Here is a 27,227-nt window from a genome sequence, read left to right as displayed (position 1 = left end):
CTGTCTCTCTCTCCCCTACCTGTTCGAAGTGAACTGCTCGCAGCGGAGGGGATCATGCATGAGCCCGGTTGCAGAACGAGGAGGCTGGAATAAGAGAATATTCCCCAACGGAGTGATGGCGAACCAACGTGCGAGTGCTTTGTTGGTGCCATTATTCTTTCGGGATGCTATCAAGAGATGCAAGGTATTTTACCTTGCTTTATTTGTTTGTTTTTTTTTCTTTCACCCATTCGTGGACCACACAGGCATTCTGATGAGACAAGAGATGCACACTGATAATATAAACGCATCTGTTTCTCTCCTGTTTGACCTTCGGATAGTAACAGGATATGTTTGCTGTTGTAAGTGCGTCGAACACACGACAGCCAGAATATGGTTCAGTTTTCCCCAGCAGCTTGCTTGGGAGCGAACATTGTAAAAAATAATCAAAATAAAAACACTTCCCAAATTCAGCCTCTGTCTCCATGATCAAGGGTCTCGAGACATGCATAAAATAATTTGATGTTCATCAAGCACAAGTGTACATAAAACACACAGTGAACATAAGCACCACACGTTGTTCCCCCATTAGAATGCTGGGACCATTGAGGCGAGCCTGCTTGCTCTCAATGCCCCTTCATGTTCGCCCCTCCTATGATAGATGGTTTATCTGGCATCCTCTGCTATAAATACATTCAGAATTACTGCTTTTTATAACTGCCAGATCAAATTCAGCCTCTGTCTCCATGACCAAGGGTTTAGGGACATGCATAACAGAATGTGATGTTCATCGAGCACAAGTGTACTCAAAACAAACAGTGGACATAAGCATCACACATTGTCCCCCCATAAAGAAGTCCGGGGCCATTGTGGCGAAAATAATTCATTTTCTGAAATAAACATTCTTACCAATGTTCATACACTTTTCCCCTTTCAAATATCAGGGAAAAGATTTATTCCACCTGTGTCCCTGCTGTAGATACATTCAGGGCACTCATCTTATATGCCTAAATACAATAAAGGCAAAAATATTATCAAATTCCCTTCAACCAGCCACAGTATTAGAGAAGAGAAGGCTTCCCTCCGCTCTGCCGCTGGTTTAGAGCCAGTCACCAAAATTAAGCTAAGTGCACCATCTAGTGCCTACAGGTCACGCTGCAGTCAACAGCCATGCATTAATCCCTCTGTCTGCCCATCTGTCGGCTTGGCAGCAGCTGAAGGGTATTTTGAACTGGGTACTTTGGGCGATAAAGCATGGTTATGTAATTCAATTCAGGCGAACTCCGCCGGTGTTCAGTGGGGTTTTTCTGACAGATGTTTCTGTTCGGGAAGCCCTATTTTTGATTCGGGAAATTATTTCTCTCTTAGAAAAAGGGGCAATAGAGGAGATTCCCCCTTCTCAGGCCATCTTTTACAGCCATTGTTGTCTGATTCCAAAAAAAGATGGCGGCTTGCATTCCATTCTGGATTTAAGACGTTTAATTCCAAATAATTAAATTCCAAATTAATGAATGTTATTTTGGAATGCTGACAGAAGCAAATTGTATTCCAGCCAACCCTGCTGTTGAACACAACATCACCGTGCAGCTGGGTGCAACTACAGTAACGCCTTCCAAAACAGTCAGAAATCTAGGGGTAATCATTGATATCAAACAAAATTTCACAGACCACATCTCAAAGACCGCAAGATCATGTACATTTATACTCTACAATATCAGGAAGATAAGACCCTTCCTCTGTGAACATGCCACACAACTTCTTGCTTAGTCAATTTTCATAACTAGACTGGACTACTGTATTGCTCTCATTGCAGGACTCCTTGCATGTGCAATTAGACCCCTGCAAATGATCCAGAATGCAGCAGTGTTACACCACTCCTTGTCTCTCTTCACTCGCTGCCGGTTGATGCACGCATCAAATTCAAGGCTCTGATGCTGGCACACAGAACAGTCACTGGGTCTGCTCCAGCATACCCAAAAGCCTGCAGTTGGCTAAGGAATGTCACCTTGTTGTACACAGCTGTGTTGTTTAAGAGATGCGGGCGAGGAAACCGAGCCAGCACGCTGGTCAAGTTTCGTCAGTGTGGATTTCAAACACCACTGCCGAGCGTTCATCTAGCTAATCTCCGCTCTCTTCCTAACAAAACGGACGAACTACATCTCCTCACCTGTACAAACAAAGACTTTTCAACCTCTGCTGCCTTGTACTTCACAGAAATCTGCCTGAGCGAAGCCATTCCGGACAGCGTGTTGCATCTGCCAGGTATTCAGCTGTTCAGATCAGATAGCATCACGAAGTTAACGAGGAAAACGAGAGGTGGTGGAACATGCTTTTACATCAATGAAAGTTGGTGTACAGATGTAACCACGTTAAAGAAGATGTGCTGTCCTAATTTGAAAGTGTTCTTTATTAACTGTAAGACTTGCTACTCACCTTTTTCCTTGTTTATTCTGGTGAGGGTTTATATCCCACCACATGCGTGCATGAACACAGCACTGCAACAGCTGGCAGATCAAATATCAGACACAGAACAACAATACCCAGACTCGGTTATTAGTATTCTTGGGGATTTTAACAAAGCAAATCTCACACGTGAACTTCCCAAATACAAACAGCACATTGCATGCCCCACCAGAGACAGAAATATACTGGATCATTGCTGCACGACAATAAAGGATGCATATCACTCTGTCCCTAGAGCAGTTTTGGGACTCTCTGATCACTGTCTGGTTCATCTTCTTCCAACCTACAGGCAAAAACTAAAATCAGCTAAACCTGTAGTAAAGACTGTAAAGAATAAACCAATGAAGCAGAGCTGGAACTACAAGCCTGCTTCGAATGCACTGATTGGAGTGTTTATGAGGCTGCAAACACAATCTAGATGAGCTCACAGATATCATATATCAGTTTCAGTGAGGATATGTGCATTCCTACAAGGACTTATTTAATATACAACAATGACAACGGTGGTTTTCAGCAGAACTCAAGCAGCTTTGTCAGTCAAAAGAGGATGCTTGCAGAAGTGGGGGGATAAAATCTCGTACAATCAGGCTAGAAACACAGAATAAGGAAATCCGAGTGGCTAAAAAAGCTATTCTGATCAGCTGAAAAACATGTTTTTAGCTAATGACACTGCATCAGTGTGGAGTATCCTGGAACTATTTACTTACGACAGGATTCCTACCCCCAAAACTGTAGTGGACCAACAACTGGCTGATGACCTGAATGTGTTCTACTGTAGGTTTGAAAGGCACAATCTCACACCCACTCTGACCTTCACTTCACAAAAACAACAACACCTCCTGCTACTCAAGTCAAGTGGCTTTTATTGTCATTTCAACCACATACAGCTAGTACAGTACACAGTGAAACAAAACGTTTCTCCAGGACCATGGTGCTACATAAAAACAACATGAAACAACTTAAAACAAAGACAGAACTACATGAGACTACACAGAACTAAAATACCTACACATTTCTACATAAAGTGCATGTGCTTTTAATTGCTGAAACAGGACAATAGGCTCAGTAAGAGACAGCGCCGTCCAGTACAGTGTTCTAGTGTGGAAGTGTCAGATAAAACAGGTAGTGCAAAAAGATATTAGAATATAATAGAAAATGCTGTGAATGTAAATATAACATAGTATGACATAGTATTCAGCAGATAATCTTATACTATATACTGTATGGACATAGCAGTTATTGGGGTAGCAGCCAGGTAGAAGTGACAAGAAATTAAGTACAATATTTTATGAATACAGTAGCAGCAAATAAATCCAGGTAGCTAATACAGAAATGTGCAAAATTGCAAAGGGAGTCAGATTGTGTGTGTGTGTGTGTGTGTGTGTGTGTGTGTGTGTGTGTGTGTGTGTGTGTGTGTGTGTGAGCATGTATTTATCACTTTGTGGGGATAAACTTCCCCATAAGGATAGTAAAACCCGAAATGTTTTACCTTGTGGGGACATTTTGTCGGTCCCCATGAGGAAAACAGCTTATAAATCATACTAAATTATGTGTGTGTGTGTGTGTGTGTGTGTGTGTGTGTGTGTGTGTGTGTGTGTGTGTGTGTGTGTGTGTGTGTGTGTGTGTATGTGTGAGCGTGTATTTATCACTTTGTGGGGACCAAATGTCCCCATAAGGATAGTAAAACCTGAAATTTTTGACCTTGTGGGGACATTTTGTCGGTCCCCATGAGGAAAACAGCTTATAAATCATACTAAATTATGTTTTTTGAAAATGTAAAAATGCAGAAAGTTTTCTGTGAGGGTTAGGTTTAGGGGTAGGGTTAGGTTTAGGGGATAGAATATAAAGTTTGTACAGTATAAAAACCATTATGTCTATGGAAAGTCCCCATAAAACATGGAAACACAACATGTGTGTGTGTGTGTGTGTGTGAGTTTTATCAATCCAGTCTCTGAGTGTTGAGGAGGCTGATGGCTTGGGGAAAGTGGCCGTGAGGGCCTGAATGCTTCGGTACCTTTTGCCAGATGGCAGGAGGGTGAAGAGTTTGTGTGAGGGGTGCGTGAGATCATCCACAATGCTGGTGGCTTTGCAGATGCAGCGTGTGGTGTCTTGCGATCCAAAACTGTACAATTTGCAAACCAGGCAGTGATGCAGCTGCTCAAGATGCTCTCGATAGTCTCTCTATAGAATGTGGTGAGGATGGGGGATGGGAGATTAACTTTTCTCAGCCTTCTCAGTAGGTAGAGATGCTGCTGGGCTTTCTTGGTTATTTAGCTGGTATTGAGGGACGGAGAGTGGTCTCTCCGTGCTCTCCTGAAGTCAGCATCCATCTCTTTTGTTTTGTCCACGTTCAGAGACAGGTTGTTGGCTATGCACCAATCCGTAACATACTGCACCTCCTCTCTGTGTGCTGAGAGCTACTCAACCTGCACATACGTTCTGTGAAGAGGAGGTGTGCCATGTCGTCAGAAAACAAAAGGCAAGGAAAGCACAGGGACCAGATGGTGTTAAAATCCTGTGCTAACCAGCTGGCCCTAATCTTCACACTGATCTTCAATAGATCACTGGAGCAGTGTGAAGTGCCATGCTGCTTCAAACACTCAATCATCATTCCTGTCCCAAAGAAACCCAAAATCACAGGACTTAACAGTTTGCACCGTTTCTGACCGCAAAGCCCTGCAGAGGATAGTGAGGACAGCTGAGAAGATAATCGGGGCCTCTCTTACCTCCATCAAAGACATTTACACAAAAAGCTGCATCCGCAAAGCAACCAGCATTGTGGATGTCCCTACACACCCCTCACACTAACTCTTCACCCTCCTGCCATCTGGCAAGAGGTACCGAAGCATTCGGGCCCTCACGGCTAGACTGTGTAACAGCTTCTTCCCCCAAGCCATCAGACTCCTCAATACTCAGAGACTGGACTGACACACATACACACCTGTACACCATCCAACTTTTGCACAAGTCCAGAGTTGCACTTTAATTCATTGTCACTTTATACCTGGCTGCTACCTCAATAACTGCTATGTCCATAAAACACTATTTCATAGTATGGCATTTTAGAAATCTTTTTGCACTACTCGATTACAAATGTGTACTGGTCTCTTACTGTGCCTATTGTCCTGTTCCTTTTAGTAATTTATTGTACTGTTCCGTACTTTTTGCACACGTTTGCATGTGCACTTTATGTAGAAATGTTATTTAGTCTGTGTAGTCTCATGTGGTTCTGTGTTTGTCTTCAATTTGCTTATCGAGCAAAAAGGTCTGTGGATGATACAGTTGACATGGGATCATACCATGCAATATCTGGACAGACCAGGGACATATGTAAGGATCCTTGTTGTGGACTTCAGTTCGGCTTTCAAAACCATCATCCCAGCTATTCTCAGCCCTCCCAAGTAAGCATACTTGGCAAAAAAGCTCATTCTGATTCTGATTTAATTCAGACAGTGAGCATGCATTTAGCTCAAATAAAAGAAATCTCTAGGTTTTCCCACAAACATTTTTGCCTTGCGAGCAGGGTGTGGATGTTTTTTCAATCTGCGTTGGAGAAATATTTGAGGGAGCAGTGCAAAGGGCCATAACTTTTGAATAACTGACAATAAAGCAATTTTTTTTGCCCTCATAATGGAGTAGTTATGGCATCTACCAGCAGGGGCTAACTTATGAAGGTAAATTAGTGCCTAAAAGAGTTGCATGTGTAGAGTAAGATATGTAAAAGTGTAAATGAGCGTGATAGAAAGATTTGCAAGTGCAAAGAAAGATTTGTGAAATCAAATTGCAAGAGTAAAGAAAAATTGCAAGTGCAGAGAACATTTTGTAAAGGTGGATGGATGGATGGATGGATGGATGGATTGATTGACTGATTGACTGCAAAGTTTTTGGCCATATTTAGGCAGAAAAAAGTATTAGAATATTGCAAATCTTTTTTTCTTACACTTACAACTTGATTTACGCCTTTACAAAAAGTTTCTTAGCGCTTCTGAATCTTTCTATCACGCTTGTACAAATCTTATTTAACACTTGCAAACCTTTTAGTCACTAATTTACCTTCATACTAAATGGCTAATATTAACCAGCCAAACCTTGACTCCTTTGTTTGGACAAACAGAAAGAAATGTAGCACCCTCTCAAAATTATTGCTGGGATGTTAATGGTTATGGCTATGGAGACACGAGTCATAGGTTGTATACACTGTTGAAAAGCGCATTTAGTTTGAGATTTAGCTCACTAAAATCTGCTAAGTGGCCATTTATTCAGATTGTACCATTTTATGGGCAGATTTATGTCAGTAATATTCATCAGAGTGGTTGATAAAGATGAGAGGTCCTCTGTTTACCTCTGTGTGATTGTGTGGATTATTATTTATTTTCAATTAAATTAACGGTAGATGAAACGTTTTGGCAGCAATAAAAGTATTTAGCTCTTCATAGTGATGGATGGGTCCTTCTGATCGTTTGTCATTTATTTGTACCCCTTTTGAAAGGAAATCATCTAGAAAGTTTTGCTTAAAGGGTTGTATGTTCGTTCACGAGAACAGGTTGAGATGCGAGCACAAATCAACATCTGTCTGATGTAAAACTTCTGAGCAATTCTTGTGGAATTACTTTTACTGCAAAATCTGCATACATTCTGCTTTGCCGTGTTATTTGTAGGTGCGTGCGAGTGTTTCCTGTGCCACTGCTGAATCTGCAGCAAAAGAAATGGTGTTTTATTTGAGTTGTGAGTTTGCAACTGAATGGAATGGAATGTGATGAGATAAGAGACTGGGTACCGAAATAATACAAAGACAATAAATAGACAACAAGTCTTTCAGTGTAATCCAATTTATGAACAAATAAGACTCTTATGAGACAGTTCGTTTAATGAATCAATCAAAAAGTCACACGTCAATCTACTGAATAACTAATTTAGTAGTTAAAGGAATATTCTGTGTTCAATTGAAGTTAAGCTCAATTGACAGCATTTGTGGAATAATGTTGACTGCAACAAAAAATGGTTTCGACTCATCCCTCCTTTTCTTTAAAAAATACAAAAACAGCGATTACAATGAGGCACTCACAATGAAAGTCAATGGGGCCAATTGTTGGAGAGTTTGTAATTTTTTAAAAGCACTCCCATTAATTCTTCTGTTAAAACTCATGTATTATTTCAGCTTTAAAGTTGTTTAAATCATCATTTTTACAGTGTTTATAGTTTGTAAGGGTTTGTTGACATTACATCATTATGGCAATGAAGTAGTAAAATTGGCTATAACTTTACACAGAAAAGGTTAGTAAGTGATTTTATTACTCTAAAATCATAACATGCATATTGTTTATGTCTTGTGGCTTTACTTTTGAAACATTGAGATTTGAGGTTTACGGATTGCCCCATTGACTTCCATTGTAAGTGCCTCACTGTAACCTGGATCAATATTATGCCACGAATGCTGTTGATTGTGCTTAACTTGTATTGACCCAGAATAATTTTTTTAAATGTGTAATTTCTGCATGACTCAGTCAAATGAAATTGCAAAATAATGATTGTAGTCAAACATCTTTCTTGAACATTCTGTAGTCTAAGAGACCTGATTTCCGTCATAACAAAACAAAAAAACAAAAAATTGTAGTTACTGTGTTTTTCCTTTGCATGGAAGCACAGACTTTTTTAAAGGGTAACTAAACACCTGCTCAGAGTCTGACTCCACCCACTAGAAATATTTGAAAATGCAGGAAAAGTGGGCAGACCCCGGCGGGGATAGAGGGAACGAACCGAGTGCGGGGCTGAGCGGGGGCACCTGAGACTCGTAGTGACGGATTAATTGACAGCTGCTGTCAGACTCTATGTTATTATTATTCCTCACACGGTCGCAAGACGACATCTACATGAATCTGGCGTGGTGAGCTGGAACCTGCTTACGTCAGCTGTCACCGCTTACGTCACGAAGTACCGCAACAGCCAATAGGAAAATTCAACTGCAGTAGCCACCGTTCAACCTGAAGAGGGCAGCACTCAGACGTTTTTACACCATATATTGTAGAATTAAAACACTTTATACACAAATGTCAAAAAAATTACTTGAATCAATGACCAGTACTAATAAAGCCCCATGCTTACAGATCATTAACTAAAAAAAGTTGGTTTAGGGTTTAGTTACCCTTTAAGGAAATCAACTAACCAATGGGTTACTTTCAGTTGTCTGCATATTAAGCTGGGATAGGAGAAAACATTTTATCATCGAAAATATTGCACACATCATTTTGTAGACACATCCCAAAAATAACTTTGTTGTAGTAAATGGTATTTTAATGAAAAACAAAAATATGTTGCATAAAATATGTCATATCTTAGGACCATATTTATAGGCCGTGTTGCAGGGGTTTCTGCAAAAATAGGACTCTGTATAAACACTGGTGTGTGTGTGTGTGTGTGTGTGTGTGTGTGTGTGTGAGCGTGTATTTATCACTTTGTGGGGACATTTTGTCCCCATGAGGAAAACAGCTTATAAATCATACTAAATTATGTTTTTTGAAAATGTAAAAATGCAGAATGTTTTCTGTGAGGGTTAGGTTTAGGGGTAGGGTTAGGTTTAGGGGATAGAATATAAAGTTTGTACAGTATAAAAACCATTATGTCTATGGAAAGTCCCCATAAAACATGGAAACACTACGTGTGTGTGTGTGTGTGTGTGTGTGTGTGTGTGTGTGTGTGTGTGTGTGTGTGTGTGTGTGTGTGTGTGTGTGTGTGTGTGTGTGTGTGTGTGTGTGTGTGTGTGTGTGTGTGTGTGTGTGTGTGTGTGTGTGTGTGTGTGTGTGGGCATGCTTTATTTGATTGACAGGTCTTTTCTAGAGAAAGTGGAAATACAGACGAGAGAGACAGAACATCAAGGTTGGTGTTTCACACACATACACAGAGGAAAAGATTGAGGGACTGAGGAGCCGTTCATGGCCGTATATGATTTGTCCAAAGCTTCAGTGAGAAAGTCAACATGGATCAGCCTGTCAGACGAACAGAAGGCCATGGAGGGGCATGTCAAGTTCCAGTGACGTGGACAGCGCTTCCTTCTTGTGAAAAATGGGCACACCTCATCCAGTCTTCTCAAGGCTTGTGTTTTATTATTTATTTATTTTTTACTCTAAGTGATGGTTGCATAGCATGTAGAATTAGCAATTACAGGGCCAAGCTCACCTGTGGAGCGCAATTTATTTGCAATTAATGTTTGGTCATAGCACCCCCTGTGGTGATTTCTGGAAAGGACATTTAAATGCGATACGTAAATTTACAATCATTTCTATGTTTATAACTTTTGGCCAGTTAATGGTGCTATAAACAAATTTATTTGGAATTCTCAGGGCACTGTGACTGATATGTACAAAGCTTTGTCAGTGAGTTTGTTTACATGCACACCAGGCTATTGATAACAACCAAAAACCATCCGACAACGAAAGAAAAGCATGAGATTTGAAAGCATCGGTTTATTCTTTGTTTTTGGCTTCTAAACTAAAACAGGCATGCACACAACATTTGTAACCTTTGGAATAGCTGGTACGAAGTCACTGTTTACATGCAATGCGAAAATGATTCATGCTTAACACGTTTATGAACTTTCCCCAATAATGGAAAAACATTTAAGCCGTTTACGTGACCCTATACATTGTCGAATTATTAAGGCTAATCGGTGTAAGATCATGAATGTAAACATGCTTAATGTGCAAAATCCTTACTGAGATATAGCTGCACTTCCTGCATGGCATCTTCGCCAGCATACTTGTTATTACGTTATTTATTTAGAGAATAGTGCTAAACACACAAAATGCATTTGGTGAGTTTTTTTAGGCTTTATCTGACTCGAATCTAAACCAATTTTGGTGAAGATTCAACAAACGCATTGTGATTACGAAAAAAATATTTGGGAATCTTCCAAATTGTTCAAAAACCTATATCAACCTATACCTATATAATCATAGTATTCTTGTCTCCATACTGATAGCCTTGTCAATGAAAATGCATGTTTTCTGTTTTCAAATATTTTTCAAGTATAATTACTGTATTTCTAAGTTAATATTGGGTAAACAAATACATACAAAATATAAACAAATACAAATATGGTGGTGGTGTAGTGGTCTAAGCACATAACTGGTAAACTGGTAATCAGAAGGATGCTGGTTCAAGCCCCACATCCACCACCATTGTGTCCTTGAGCAAGACACTTAACTCCAGGTTGCTCTGGGGGGGGATTGTCCCTGTAATAAGGGCTCTGTAAGTTGCTTTGGATAAACGCGTCTGCCAAATGCATAAATGTAAATGTATTATTTATATACATAGTATTTATATAGCATTATATATATAGTATATCATTAAAACAAATAATATACATTTAATTTTGAAAATACATATTATTTCATCCATCAAATCCAGCCAGTGTGTTTGACTACAATGACGTCATAGAAACATTCATATTGTCATGTTCCAGTGATGTGGGCAGCTTTTCCTTACTATAAAAATTGGAGCAGATCTCATCCAATCTTATCAACTCTCATGCTTTAATTTTGTTCCACCGAACTCTTAACTCTTGGCTGCATAGTTTGCAGAAATTAGTCACCTCCACAGAAGCAGAGGCACTGCAGATACTGCATTGTCTTTTCGTTCCTTACATAATAATTCTAGACAGGCTCTCAAAATGTGTTGCTTCAAAACCTAACCCACCACAGTGTCTTGTAAATTTATATATATATATTATTTATTTTTTTATGTGGAATTGTGCTTAGAATCATTCTAGCAGCAAAAAAAGATATGGTAACACATGTCAACCGAGAAGTTTTGGAAAGTGTGACAGTGACATTTAGCCTATTTCCAAAATGTCCAACCATATATGGCCTAATTTATAAAAAACAGCATTTTTTTTTTTTTTTTTGCATTCCTGGATCTGTACAAAATTGCAAAATCCAAATATATTTGTACATATGGTGAGAAAGGAATTCATGAAGAGATTGTGTTCAACTATGATATTAAAAACAACTGTTTGGGTGCTTTGGGCGGTTTACAGCACGTTACTGGTTGCTAGGGTGTACATGGGTGTTTCTTACTGGCACAAGTCAAAAGAGCCCACCAATACTCTATGATATTCTGGTCTTTATGACTCAGGTCCTATCTTTATTGTAAGTCTATGGGATTGATTTTTTTTCCCCCCATTTTATTGTCTGCCAGGTGAAAATAAAAAGTCTGATGGCTTGAGAAATTAATAGCACACCTCTTCTCAATAAAGGCCCCAGCACACTTCATAAGAAATCAAAGAACGAACAAGTGTGACATCATTTGCAACACTCTGGCCAAACAAATCATCTGCTAACCAGTAATCAGATGATAAACACCTTCTTATAGCCACTGGTCCACATCATCAGTAGGTGTGACCTGTAGCTCCACCAACTTTGAGGCCGACAGCAAATTCCCATTCAGTCAGTTAAGATCACACCTAAGAGTTATTAGCAAGCTGGTGCAAACTTACCTATATTTACCTATACAGTATTATGTCATGCGATAATTTTATTTATACATTTTTGTATTCATTTGTCAACAAAAGGAATCTGATCTATGGAAATATACTTTTAAGTGCCCTGTATATACAGTATGTATACAGATATATATATATATATATATATATATATATATATATATATATATATATATATATATATATATATATGTTATGATAAGCTACTTCACTCATGCACCATCTGCGGCCAAAAGTCAATCACTCATCTGCCCAATCATCATTCTTTTGTCTGTATTCTGCCCATTAATTCTCTTTTTACACCTACTGTATCTGTTCAGTAGTTTCAGTGTCATCATGAATTACAATAACAGTGTAATCAGTGCATATTATGGCTGTGTTTAGTGCCATGAATGCAAAAGGCAAACATTACAAATTACACATTATCTATTGCTTTATCTTTTAATCATCATCGAGTGGTTAAAACAGCTTTTTTTTACTGACGTCGAGTAGTTCTACTCATAGAATGCAGCATATAAAATTTAGGTTTAGGGGTTTGAACCAGGTATGAGCACTAGTAATAGCAATTCTTGCCTTAACAAGCACCACTACCAAAGTAGACATAAGGCTAATTATTTTTTTTCCATAACAGACTGAATAACAATAATTATAATAACTATAATAGAGTACAGACCCACAGCATAGCAGGTGATTTCATATTTCCAAAGAAAATCTACCACAGAGAGCCTGGATGTGTGAATTAATACTTCAGGTTATTAAAAAATGTGTAAAATTCCTGTGAGACCATTACCATAAAATCATACTTTTAAATATATCTGCCTCAGACATTTAAATGAGAAAAGCAAAGGGTACAAAATGTCTTTCAATTTCCAATTTACATTGTTTTACTGTGATTTAAGAGATATGGAGATACTGTCATAATAGTCTTTATGTTTGAAAAGCCATTTGTCATAAAATTCAGGAATTGTATCTATACACCACATATGAACTTTGCTAACCATGCTTTGTAGACAGCCTCACTTCAAGTTAGGCATCTTTGCCAACAAATTTGGTATGGTTTTTGGCCAATTTTAGGCCAAGTCTCAAAACGGTGTATTGTAGACCTTGAAAATTTGGTAACCATAGTATTCTTTTGTCAGTTCCAGAATCTTCTGACAGCCTTTTCAGTTTTCAAAATAGTAAATTGAGTGTATTTTGACTTCAGCCATTTAGAAACCCATTTGGTTCAACCATTACCCTAAATTATAGTAATTCCAGTGGGCTACAAACAACCACACAGCAAATCAAAACCAGTACATCTTTCCACAGTGTTTGACTGCCATAATGGTTGAGGCAACATGTGAAACAAGATTGACTTCCCTCCCCTGCAAAACGTGCAAGCGATATGGAATAATTTTTTGATCGCTTGTTAGGTTTTCAAACAGCTCCATTTCAACTGGCGAATTGCTTCAATCTTCACACCTAGTTTTATCTATGCATGTAGCTGGCGTATTCACATATACATATGAGAGAAAATGGCTTGATCAATAGACTGGGTGCCCAAAGCTGCCCTTGAGCCAATTCTAACACGTGTGTGGGGCGGGGTGGGGGTGGGGGTGGGGGTGGGGGGTAACAAAACCGAATATTCCGATATCTGTTTCATATTCTTTGTCATAGATCAAGGCCAAGACATGGCTCTATGGAATTAATTTATGATGAGCGACCCCCTTTGAAGTTCTTTCAAAGAACTGTCTGACAATAAGTAACTTGAAGACTTTTTATGTTAGGTCAGAAAAAAAGCATCCTTGCAGGTGGTGGAAAAAAGAGACAGAGCTTTCCTCTGACGATCTTTCGATCTCTCCTCTGTCAGCTTATTTATTAGACATGAGAAGGGTCAAAAACTGCCAGGGGCGCCCATTTTAATCTGTCAACTCTTCACTGTTTCAGTTTCCACCCAGGGACGCCTGCCCCCAGCCCTGTCTGACAAGCGCAAACATGGAGCCCTTTCACGTAATTGTCCGCTTTATTGTCTCGTATTCCCCTAATTACAATCAGAGAGGGGTCGGTTCTGCCCCAACAAAGAAATAACAAGCATCCGAGAGAAATAACAACCGATTGCCACAGCCTATAATTGTGATTTTCAGCCCCAAACTGCAGCCTAATGATTACAGGCGTGGGGCGGACCTGGCCGAGGTTGCTGGGATGCAAGAGCACTGCTGATCGAGAGAGAGAGAGAGAGAGAGAGAGAGAGAAGGAGGAGAGGGAGGCAGTGCAGAGCTTAGGTGCTGACAGAGAAAGCTCAACTGGGTGTTTGTTCAAGTACGGGCACTTGCTGTTAAAATTACAGGGGTTGATTTTTATTAAAACTAACTTTCTTTCTTTTTGTAATATGAGGGTCACATAACAAATTCTAGCCTCTTTACCCTTATCCCTGATTCAGACTTTCAATATTAAAATATTATTATTTTGATGTATTATAAGAATATTAATTCTACAATTTCAAAAATATGATAATCTAAACTAGATTTTAACTTTTTTCTTTTTGTTGTATGAAGGTTACATTAAAACTGTCTAGGAAACTTTTTTTACCATGACTTAATTTATGCTTGCTACTTTTTAAATGCAGTTTTTGTATTTTATTGTTATAAAATGAATAGTTTTGTCCTAAATTCTGAATTTTATGAACCGTGTTCGAATCTCCCATCTCCCATCACATACCTTTGCATCAATTTATGTGTGTTTCCCTTTATCTGTGGTACTACTGATTGCTACCAATGATGAGCATGATTTGGAGGTTGTATTTTCCATCCAAGATTATATTTTTACTCCACTGATGTTAAGTTTAGGGTTGGGGTTTGGTTTGGTTTAGGAAGTCAAATGAATCAAATATGCATACTACACTATTAGATCGTTTACAACTAAATACAACTTGTTTTTGGCACCACCCTGTGGACATTTAACCTTAACAAAACGTCCAGCTTCGGCCACACAGGGGCAGTAGTTAGAATTTCACTAAGCACAGACCGATTTTAGCCCAATAACTTTCTAACTACTTTTGTCGAATTCACAGTGAGAGCAAGTGAGACAACTCCAGCTTATAGACTAAAGCCTCTGAGGCCAGTTACAGCAATGCTACGATTACACTCTCAGGAAATGTAGGCAGTACATCCAAGACTTGTAATTGTACAGTAGAGCTCTACAGCTTGTGGTCTGCATTTGCAAACATCCCTTAAGTCTCTTAATTATATGTTGATTTCATTGTAAACTAATTTATGATCATTATTATAAACATTTTACGAGTAATGAAATGAGTGGTTTGAGCAGTATGCAAATTACACAATGACTTTCTATAGGAAAATCACAACCTGGGCTTTCATGAATCATGTGAATATACCTACACTTTTGCTAAATCATTTTTAAGTAGCTTGTTGTATCGTGGCAGATTCCTAGTGAAATAAACACTAGAGCAGCTAAAACAATGACTTTTGTTCAATTTCACTCAAATCACAAGTAAAACTGCAGATTATCAGTTCATAAACACTTTTAGCACTGTTCTTCACATAATGTTATCTTATGACATCAAAACAATTTTACTATAATGCATGACTTTTTTATAACATTATCGGTTAGGTTTAGATTAAAGGTTTGGGGTAGAGAGGTAGCTCTTTTTTTATTTAAAACTCAATACCATTAACCTGTATGGAAGAACTCGCTTTTTTGGATTGAACTCGCTTTGAGCGCCACACAGTGGACATTTCACCTCGGTACTGCAGTGATACATGTACTAAGTCAATTCGTTTTGCAAAAATGTTGCTACAGTCGTGTCATTTTCATTAGATCAGGCTGGAAAATCTACAGGTAATTTTTGGGGTGCAATTCGTTGAAGTTCATCTCGCGTAACCAAAATAGTCCTTTTAGGGATCTCTGGTGCAGCTAGCCAAACTATTTTAATCCTAAACAAAAAAGACATAACATAGACACAAGAACATAAAGGTCCTTTAGAAAATTTATTCATTGCCATTTTCCACCACATTAGTGCCCAAATAGTAAAGTTTCATACTTTTCTTTAAAAATATTGCATTTGTTTTAAGCTTGTTTCTCTCATGTATCTCTCATCAAAATGTAAACATAATGGATAATGTCTCCTTGTGTGTTCCAAAGAACAAAGAAAGTCAAACATGTTTGGAAGAACATGAGTGTGAGTAAATGACAGAATTTTAATTTTTGGGCGAACTATCCCTTTTTTCCATCCCAGTGATCGAAACAGAAATGTCCTTGACATCTAAACGTCAGTTGCTTCTCAATTTGCCTGTCTGTGCATTCTGAATACGTAAGCAAAACGTAAACTAATGAACGCTCAATCTGAAATCAGGTACGCATGGGGAAAATTGAAAAAGTCACACTAAGCTGATCAAAATTTTAGCCTGGGACGATATTTTTCTGCACACCACTGCTATATTGAGAGAGCTTATGGTAATATGGTTTGGTTTGAGAGTGGCATATTGAAAATAAATCTGGTGGGATCGAAAAGAGACTGTGGAGAGAGGAAGCCGGCCCCGAGCAATTTCACTGTGTTTACACAGTGCCTCACAACAAGACTGCCACATAAAATCAGCCATGACGGACCTCCGGGCAACCAGTAAGCCCAATATGACAGCCAGCTAGTGGACTATAGGAATTATACTCAAGACTGTGTAATAAACAGATCTTTCAGCATACAGCATAAACAACTACAAATGAACATACACGATCACATTTTGTGTATGTAATTGTAAACCGGCAGCGACATAAATATGGAGACCCACAGGAAAGGGAAATCACAAATTAGATCTCTTTAATATCTCAATTGTTTCTCAAAAACAGCAGTGAGATTAAAGGGATAGTCCACCCAAAAATGTATCTCATCCTTTACTTACCCTGTTTGCCATCCCAGATCAGCTTGTCTACACCATCAGCTGTATCAGCTTGTCTGCTTACAATCAATGATTGTAAGGCTTCCACACTGGAAGCCTCCGTTGCGGGCCGTCCATTGTGCCGACAATAAACGGGTGTTGAGTTCCATTTTGCGCTGCACGCGCTGGCACTCCTAAACATATTAAATGGTTTAGAACGTTTGTGTTGATGCATCCAGTGTGGACAGCCTCAAGCCGTTGCGGTGCATTACGTTGCATCAAATTGATGCGCCAGGTGTAAACAGGGTGAAAGACTTTCTTTCTTCTGCATAACACAAACAAAGATTTTTTGGAAGAATATCTCAGCTCTGTTGGTCCTCACAATCCAAGTGAATGGTGACCACAACTCAGAAGGTGTAAAATGGACAAAAAGGCACCAAAAAAGTAATCCATACAACTTCAGTGGTTAAATCCATGTCTTAAGATATAGGTTATGAGGCAATATGATAGGTTAGGGTGAGAAACTGATCAATATTTAAGTCCTTTTTTACTATAAATCTCCACCTTTGACCAGTCCCGACCAGTAGGTGGCTGAATCTGAAAGTGAAAGTGTGAACTTAACCACTGGAGTCTTATGGATTACTTTTTTGCAGCCATCATGTCCTTTATAGACCTTCAAAGATCTGGCCACTATTCACTTGTATTGTATGGAAGTACAGTGATGAGATGTTCTTCTAAAAATATTTGTTTGTGTTTTGCAGAAGAAAGAAAGTCATTCATATCTGGGATGTAATGAGTGTGAGTAAATGATGCGAGAATTTTCATATTTGGACGAACTATCCCTTTAAATAGAGAGCAAATGGAGACTTTGGCCCCTGTAATCTCATATCTGTCACCGCTAAAGTGTGAGTGTCAGTGTCTCAAATGTGTCTCAAATTGTGCTCAGATTTACTAAGATTCCAACAACTGTAATCCAAAGATTCCGAAGAGTTCAATATGAACTCAAACATCAAATTCTTCCAAGACCAATCTATCTGATGCTAAACACATTCATTATATAGCTTCAGTGTTCAGGAATCCTGTTTGAAAACAGTAATTTTCGAGATTCCGTATGGTGGTACTAGTGGCGCGGAAATTACACATATGTATTTTAAAAGAAACATAAATCTCTATTAAGTCTGAGCAAAAAAATGTAAGGAGAGAAAGAGAAAACAAAAAACAAGAAAACAAAAGCAAATGCCGTCGAGCAGTCGAGACTCGGCTGGCCAGAAAGAAAGAATAAGAGTGAGAAAGATGTATTTCCGCTTTTAATCTCAAAGGAACACAGCAGTGTTGGGACTGTCTGGTGTTCCTGTGGGAGGCGGGGAAGGCACACTGACGACTCCCTGGCAACCAATTTGTATGTTTATTGTCTTTATGTTTTGTCACGGATACAGTTCATTGCAGCCTGCCTCCACTCCAGCACACTCTTTTAAATGACATCTATAAAACATGCACCTTCTCCCGTCTTCCTCATCTTTCTCTCTCATGCTTCGTGTTTCTGTATTCCTCCCTCTCTTACTCTCTTTCTCTGTCTCTCGCACCTCACATCAGTCAAGCATTATTCTGTAGCACAGAAGGCTCCAGGACGCCCACTCACACTCTCTGAGCTCACAAAGACGCCCTGCTCTCTGCTAAATCCAATCACATATGGAGCTGCATTCAACAAAGGGCACATCAGCACAGGGAATAATCACTTGCGAAATATGCGCAAGGTTACGGTGTTACACAATCAAGGTTACGGGGGTTACATGATTGCAAACTAGATTTTCATATTTTCTGAGGAACATGTAAGTGGTGCTTCAAGTGCAAAACTCTGGTTTTCTGGGTGGTTGCTTCTTGGCCCAAGGAATCTTTTTAGATTAGGGTAAGTGTTTTTCCTCTATCAAATCCTAATCTTTGGGTTTGTAAAAAAATATATACTAAAGTAGCTTTTGATTGCTTGAATAAGTCACTACAAAGTCTTGAATGTGCAAATATAGAAGCTACACCACACATTGATATGGAAGTCACACTCTACGTAATGTGTCCAAAGATCAGTTGCGTAGCCAATTGAGGAAGCTGTGACGGCTCATAGAAGCTGTGGCTTATCTCGCTGTCTGTGTGCACAAGAACAATGACAAAGCCTTGGAATTTTTAAGACAAAGCCTCAAAATAACAATAACGGCCTAAGAACACTAATGTATATGGCTAGATTTTGACAGCAAAACATGCCTTATTTTTACACTGACATTTAATGTCAAAATCAGAAAAGCATTTGAAACAAATCACTGTTTGCAATGCAATATTACTTAGCTTTCATGTAGCTTATCATACACTATGGCATTTAAGAAAGGGAGTTGTGTGGCCCAGAGGTTAAAATATATAGTTCACCCAAAAAGGAACATTCTCTCATCATTTACTCACTCGAATTTGATGGTACCTTTTCTTGTTAATTTTGGAGCTTTAATGTTAATGATTATTGTCGCAAAGACCATTTATAAACAGCTAGTTTTCCATGCCAGCTCTGAAAGAACATAACATTTTACATTTACATCCAAAGCGACTTACAGTGCACTTATTACAGGGACAATCCCCCCGGAGCAACCTGGAGTTAAGTGCCTTGCTCAAGGACACAATGGCAGTGGCTGTAGGGATCGAACCAGCGACCTTCGGAATAACAGTTATGTGCATTAGCCCACTACGCCACCATCCCTCCTACAGCTTCCTCGTAACATTTGCTGTACTCCCTTAAATAAATGAAGACATGCTAATCTATGATGGCCAATCTCTGAGAGCTATGCTGCTCGACTCATTTGGTTTCTCACTGAAACAGACCACACTGGCTGCATGACTTCAATTTGACACAGCAATGTGAAGTGACAGTGTGAAGACGAGATTCATTTCTGAAGCAGGAAGACAATGGCAAATCCATCTCACATTGGTTGCACTTCCCTCAAAAGCATGCAAAGTAATATCTGCAAACTGTAGCCTCGACAATTCATTGGGCATAAGGATAAGAAAACAATGATGATTTTCTGTTCCTCACAGTGTTATTATTCTAGTTAATATTTTTTTTAACTGAGCAGAAACTAAATTAAAAGCATTTTCATGATTACAAAACTATATGAAATAAAATATAAATAATGCTGGATTCATTTTTGTTTTTAATTCACTGTATATTATACAAGTTTAAAAACCTTTACAACCCACCTTCTTTAAACATTAAAAATGCCACTAGATAGCGATACTACTAGATGGCCCTGAGAAATGTAATTTTGTAAAATAAATTTTATTGATATCAGTTAACACATTGATTTTGGCAGCTTAAAAATATTAGAACTAAAATAAAAAAATAAATAAAACGCAGAAAAACTCAACTAAGTCATAGAGTGAAAACTAACGAAAAATACGAGCCAGATCTCTTCGAAATTACGTGACCGTGGTGAAATTTTTTGCTAATTGATATCAGGTGGCTCCATACACTTATCGCAGCTGTTCCGAGCTGAAATGTCCACTGTGTGGCGCCATAGCCAAACAGATGAGGTTTTGAAGGTTAACGCTCTATCGATATTTCAATGAACAAAAACGACCTCCCTAATTTAAACCTTAATCTAACCAATAGCATCCTAAAAAGCAAATGTGACGTGAAAAATGCCATTTTTGAAGCAATAACGTCATTTTGTGGTGTTTGACAATTTCAATTTAGCTCACCTGTTGACTTTGCATGCTCTTCAGGACTCGTACCACCAGTATTTTGCATAACAAATGCAATGCTCTATCAGTTGAGCTTCTGTGTAAGTCTTTAACTCATAATATGATTATATAATATATACTAACATTAAAATACATACAATACAATGTTTTTACTGTGTAACTACATGTTGTTCTGCAAAATTCTCACAAGATACACATTTGCTGCAAATGAGGTTGAGGTATGGGTAGGTTTAGGAGTAGGGGTAGGGGTAGGGGTAGAGTTAGGTTTAGGGTTATGGATTAGAGTTAGAGTTAGGGGTAAGGAGAACAGTGTAACTACAAATGTAATTAAATGCAGTTACTTTAAATGTAAGTACAATGCAACAACACATGTACTCAATAAGTACATTGTGTCACGTGCTTAAGTGCATAGTATTTAATGACACCTAATATAAAGTGGAACCAACAAGCTTTTAAATGTAGTTGGCAATGTAATGCAAACATTGAAATTAGTTTACAAGTCATGTACTATAGATCTAAATTAAAAATTCAAAACTAAAATAACCTTGGCACTTCCCCACGAATACCTCTTATTCTTTTACTTCACCTCTGCAGTAAATCACATCTCATCCATGATCCACTATTGATGATCTACGATTAGGGTGATGTACAAAACAAAAAGACATTTAGACACTAATTACCAGAAGCTTCTTTTCCTGAAAACATTGTGCAGTGCAAGACGTGATTGCATGCACCTGTTTCTCACGCATACAGATATATGTGTATAGTGAAACTATAATAAATGTTTGTGTTTGGAATTAAATACTAGCTTAGTACAAACTGAATACAGCACACTTAAACCACTAACTAGTGTTTTAAAGTATGCATTATTGCATGATAAACATTTCAAACAGTAGTATGCTGCACTGTTGGCACATGATCTCATGAGAGGCAGTATCAACTTGAATGATAATGATAATGGAAATTATATGATAATAGTTATTCATCACACTGGAAGTGGAAGATCAAGTGCATTGCATTGTTGGATATAGTAAAAGATATAACATTAAAACAACTAATAAGATTTGCTTTTAGAGAACATATCTTGAAATAAGAAAATTTTTCATACCCTGGTTTTAATCATAAACCTACAGTAACTACATTTTGTTAGATTAATAAATACATCTAGAAAAACGATTTGCCACTGCAGAAAGTCAAATAAACTTAAAGGGACAGTTCACCTAGAAATGAAACATTTTCTTCCCCTCATGTTGTTCCAACCCTGTGTGACTTTCTTTCTCCCATGGCAAACAAAAGGAGATGTTAGGCAGAACATTAGCCTCAGTCACCATTCACTTTCATTGTTTGGAAAAAAGTTTCAAAGAAAGTGAATGATGACTGAGACTGTCTATAACAACATATCCTTTTTTTGTTCCACACAAGATAAAAAGGCATTGGTTTGGAACAACATGATTGAGTAAATTAATTTTTATTTCATTTTTTTATTTCCAGAAATGTTTATATGCAGAGTGCTCTGTATACTGCACACTGTGGCTTCTGTACATAGCAGGTTATTCAAATAGTCCATGCATACAGAATATCTGCTTTTTACGCACAATATAGCCTACATTATATTAATGCAGAGATAATATAAGAGTAGTATCATATGTTAGTATGTTATTCCGAGCACAGCCAATGTAATAAAGATGTGCTTCATCTGTAGTTCCCTCTTACATTCCTTTTGTTCTAATGCAACTGACCTTAAAAGCAAATGTTAAGTCCTGTTTAACTGCCACCGCAAATGTCTGCAAAAAGTTCCTTGTCATCCTATTACAGCTAACGATTGCTGCATTGACCTGCCTTCAGGAGAAAGTGGAAGAGCTCCTCCTACGTGCTAAACTGCCATCTATCTACAGTATATCTCACAGATCATTAGGTCACACAGTCTCAAATTAATAGTACCTGAGCTTGACCAGAGCAACAAATGAGAAACATCTGTTTAGAGCTAACTGGCTTTGGTGGTCTTGTCAGATGAACAGCTTAGAAAAGCACTTTTTATTACAATGGTGTCAATTTTGGGGGGAAAGGAGCTGCAGTTTATTAGAGAAATGTAGTTGTCCCAAAGTAGAAATTCATCATTATTGAACATAATTTTGTTTGTATAACATCTCATGAAAAACGTTCTAATGTAAAAATGTGCGAAGATAATATAGCTTTGCAGCAACCTGGGATTAAAGGGACAGTTCACCCAAAAATCTAATATTGTTATAATTTACTGACCATCACTCATGTTGTTCCAAAACTCATATGAATTCCTTTGTTCCATGGAAAACAAAAGGAGATGTTAGGCAGAATGTTAGCCTCAGTCACCATTCACTTTCATTGCGAATTTATATTTTCCATACATTGAAAGTGAATGGTGACTGAAAAATTAAAATTCTTTCATGGTCAAACCTTATGTGACACTTCCTGACATGCCATATTTCAATATCTGTATGCGCAAAAGAGATTTCATAGATAAGGCGAAGGGGAAGATTTTCAGTAAATAATTACTTAAATTTAGGTCTTTTCCATACAGAAAGCTATAGTAGAGTTTAAAAAGTCTTGGAATATAGAGCATGTCAAATGGACTACTTTTATTGTGTGTGTGTGTGTGTGTGTGTGCGTGTGTGTGCGTGCGTGCGTGCGTGCGTGCGTGTGTGTGTGAGGGCTTGACGACCCCCATACGCATTTACTTTCATTGTATGGACAATCTAGCAAATTATCTTTTGCATTTCACAGAAGAAACAAAACCATATGCATTTGGAATTGCATGAGGGTAAACTATTTCTTTAAAATGTTATTTTGCAGGGAAAACAATCCACAAATGGCTTACTTACAGATGTCTCTGTATATTGAGCTGAGATTTGAGAAAATATCATTTCAATAACACAGAAGGAATGAAACACATCACCTTTATTGAGAATAACAACACATAGGCTTAATGGGGCTACAGAAAATGATCTAAAATGTCAATATGTGTGTGAAACTGATTGTCCTATTCTGTAATTCACAGTGATTTGCCATCAAACTGTCAAATGATGCTTTGAGATATAAGACAGATTGCGATGATGTGACCTTTGTTTGCGTGACCCATAACCAAATTACGTTGCCCAGCAGACACAATTAGTTAAACTAACAGCAGCGCTGTGCATCACAGTGAAACAAACAAAAAAAAAATCTGCGGCTGCCCTTTGGTCCGACTGTCAGCAAATCCTACAAATAACACGGCACAATAAATTCATCGGCCAACAGGCCCACGGGCGTTTTCAAAGGCTGCTGACGGCGATCTATAAAGCACAGTAATGGGTCACTTGTCACAAGGGGCGTGAAAGGGAAGATCTACGGCGGCTCTCCAGCCGCTCTTCCGGGAGCACAATTAATCAAGAGCGAATAGTATCAGCATGCAACAAAAGCCGTAAGGTTATTACCGCCGCTGTTCCGCTGGATGAAATGCGATAATAGTGCTAAAAAACAGCTAAAGAGCTGACCGCACACAAGATGCCAAAAAGGAAGATGAAAAGGATGAAGACAAAGGAGGGGGGAGTGTTAAAAGCGGATAAGTTGTGCAAAAAGTCTGTGAGGCCCTGCCTGGTCCTGCTGACCAGATAAGCCGAGATCTTTGCTTACATTTCAGCTTCTCTGCACTGCTCATTTCATTTGTACCTATAAGATTTCATTATACAGTATATAGTCATTTCATCTGTGTCTGAAACCAAAGGCAGCTACCTCACTAACTCCCTACTCAGTCAGTCAATGATATAACAGACAGCATTTGTGTATGAAGGTGCCTTCTAAAGAAGCTGGATTAAGACTGACTTTAACATAAGAAAACAGCTAATGTAACAATTTAACCATCCTGCTATGTTCGGGTTATTTTTGACCCATTTAATAGTTAAAAAATTGTGAAAAGCTAATCTTTTTTTTTGTAGTTGGTAAAAATGCCTTTTGATTTTCCACAACAATGAATAAATGAGTAAGTAAAAAAATGTAATTGAGTCGTGTTTATTTTTATGCAATGTAACCAAAAGATTTCTAGATGGTTGGTTACTGGCCGAAGTCAAAAGAGGCTAATTTGCCATCACTAAGTTGCTATGATATCTTGATCCCTATATATTTATATATATGTATGTGGTGACCTTTCATAAATGGATGTCTTAAGGGATTTTTCGTCCATTTTTTCCATCTGCTGGGCGAACATTTGTATTTTGAAATAAAAATATTTTAAAATATAAACCATGATTCTGCATTTGTTTTAAACAGATAGAATTTGTAAGTATTCCATTTATCAGCTTAATTCACTCAAAATGAAGGGTTTACACTATAACTACTGTAAATGAATAGTACCGCCAATGACATTTAGGCTAGGCAGCGCGCTTTACAGACGAAATGCTACTATAACAGCTTGTGTTCAGTGTGAAAAATCAGCCTATGTCAATGTTCATGTTTAAAAATCAAATGGGGGGTGGAGGTATATCTACTGTAACTATACCGGATCATTTTTGTCCCAAAGAGAAAAGATGAAAGGAATTTTATCCCAAATCAGAAGCATTAATTGAGCTTTATATATATCCATGGAATATTGAATATCCTTGAATATTTCAAAATAAAGCGAATATGAATAATTTACTTATTTTTCAATAAATACATGCACAGTAGTACTAACAAGTCCTACATTGAAAAATGAACTAATTTATGAACTAATTTGCTTCAATTGTGCATATCGGAAAATTACTTGTGTGAAACTCTCGAAAGATTCACATTTGCCACCATCAAGGTTAAGGTTAAGGGGTCAGGGTTAGGCAGGTTTAGAGGAGGAGTTGCCTTGTAACTTTAAATAATCACAGTTTCTGAATATCACACCTGAGACATGAAGAACAATTGTTACTATCTGACAAAACCCAACCAAACACCAAAACTAAAACCCAGGAGTGGGGTTTCCCATAAGCATTGAAGGATAGACTACATCAGTGGTGTAACTTGGATCTTCAGGGCCCCAGTGCAAAGAACCTGTCAGGCCCCCCTCATAGGGAGACCTCGGCCATTTTTCACCTCCAACCATTTTTATGGTTCCTTTCGGTCAACTGTCATGGGTCCCTCATCACCATGGGCCCTAGGGTGACTGTCCACCCTGCCCTCCCTGTAGTTATGCCCCTGGGAGATATCTTCGCTGCTTTCAAAAGTCAACCAGTCAGAAGTATCTTTCAGGATGTTACGCAAACATTATATTCAAACTTACCTTGATGCCTTCCTTCATTTGGATTCTGGCAGCATTATAAAGATGTCCAATACAGTCATTTGATATGTGTGTATCTGCTCTTTGGCCTGCCCCCCTTATGTACCACCATTTTAGGCAATGTTCAACTTTTGTGGTCAACATCGCCTTTCTATTAACTACCCAATCCTGATCAAGAACATCAACAGCATGTCTTTAAAACAATATCTCTTTCTTATAGGCACTGATATGATATTGACTCCATGCATATCATATTCATTCTCAACATTCCCAACAACTATGAAATAAATACCCAGTAAAATGAAAACCAAGGATCTAAATTAAATTAGTCCCTTTCAAAAGCATCAATAGAATTATAATCAGGGGTGTTCACACCCGATGTGTCCTGGATCAAGAATCTGGCAAGAATGTATTGATTAAACAGCTGTCGAATGTTTCAATATTTCTTCTGGTCTAGATATTGAAACGAGTTTAAGAATAGATCATTTTATTTTAAAAAAAAAATAATTTCATGGAATATAGTCACTTGATGGTTGACTAAATTCCTTCATATTAAATGAATATAAGACTGAAGACTCTCTTTAAATCACATGCAATAGAGGTCTTGAACTTAGACGTGCAAAGGCTTTGTTTTGTTTCTGTTACCGAGAATACTTGGTTAGATAAATTAATCCAGGACTTACCTGTCGCTGTGCTGTCAATAAAAGTGATGCGTTTAGCGTCTCATTTGCTTTTCATTGTCAGAAATAAAGCCCCGGCAGTGTCAAAGACAGATAATTTCCCTTGTCGCACAAACGATCCCCAAAAAAGCATCACCTAGAGCGCGCAAGAATGCAAGTCGACTTATAAATCTTTCCAGTTCAGAAAGTCTCAAATGAGTCCTCCAAAATCCACACTCTCCAAAGTTCCTTCAGATGCGGCTGAACTTTGCGCGGTGGATGACACTTAACCAAGTGTGATGAGATCTTTTAGCTGCAAATATTCTCACGAAGGGCTCAAATCTACAAAATCCCTCTATCCATTTGTTGTCATCTCATCTGGTGACGGAATGGGAGGTTTCGATGCTGCCGTCATGTGTTAAAGATGTGGCTGCCCGCTGTGTTGTGCTGAGAACGGAAGGTGAGGTGCTCGACACTGCGCCTCTCAAGTGTTCAGCACTTCAAGCATCTGCTAGGAACCCATGGGAGATAGCTGAGCGCTCTGTCCTCTGTGGTCAAATGATGACCCCTGGTGGCAGCTGACTGTGGCGATATTTCAGAACCAGAATCAGCTTTATTGCCAAGTATGTTTAAACATACATGGATTTTGTCTTGGTGACAGGAGCTTCCAGTGCTCAACAATACAAAAACAGCAGCAAGACATAGATAATAATAGTACAATATAATAATTATACACATACGTATATACACACATAGTGCACATCTAATAC

At 38.3% G+C, this 27,227-nt stretch overlaps 1 protein-coding gene across 1 annotated transcript in view; it reads right to left on the bottom strand.

Moving 5' to 3' along the window:
- LOC127654242 (chemokine-like protein TAFA-2) overlaps nucleotides 1–26,874 on the bottom strand; it is a 133,378-nt gene extending 106,504 nt beyond the window's left edge. The window contains exon 1 of the mRNA XM_052141351.1: nucleotides 26,482–26,874. The gene's annotated coding sequence lies outside the window, so the exon portion shown is untranslated. The remainder of the gene's footprint in view (nucleotides 1–26,481) is intronic.
- Nucleotides 26,875–27,227: the final 353 nt, after the last annotated feature.

Source organism: Xyrauchen texanus, chromosome 13, assembly GCF_025860055.1.
Source record: "Xyrauchen texanus isolate HMW12.3.18 chromosome 13, RBS_HiC_50CHRs, whole genome shotgun sequence".
Taxonomy (NCBI): domain Eukaryota; kingdom Metazoa; phylum Chordata; class Actinopteri; order Cypriniformes; family Catostomidae; genus Xyrauchen; species Xyrauchen texanus.
This window is presented reverse-complemented; position numbering and strand designations above follow the sequence as displayed.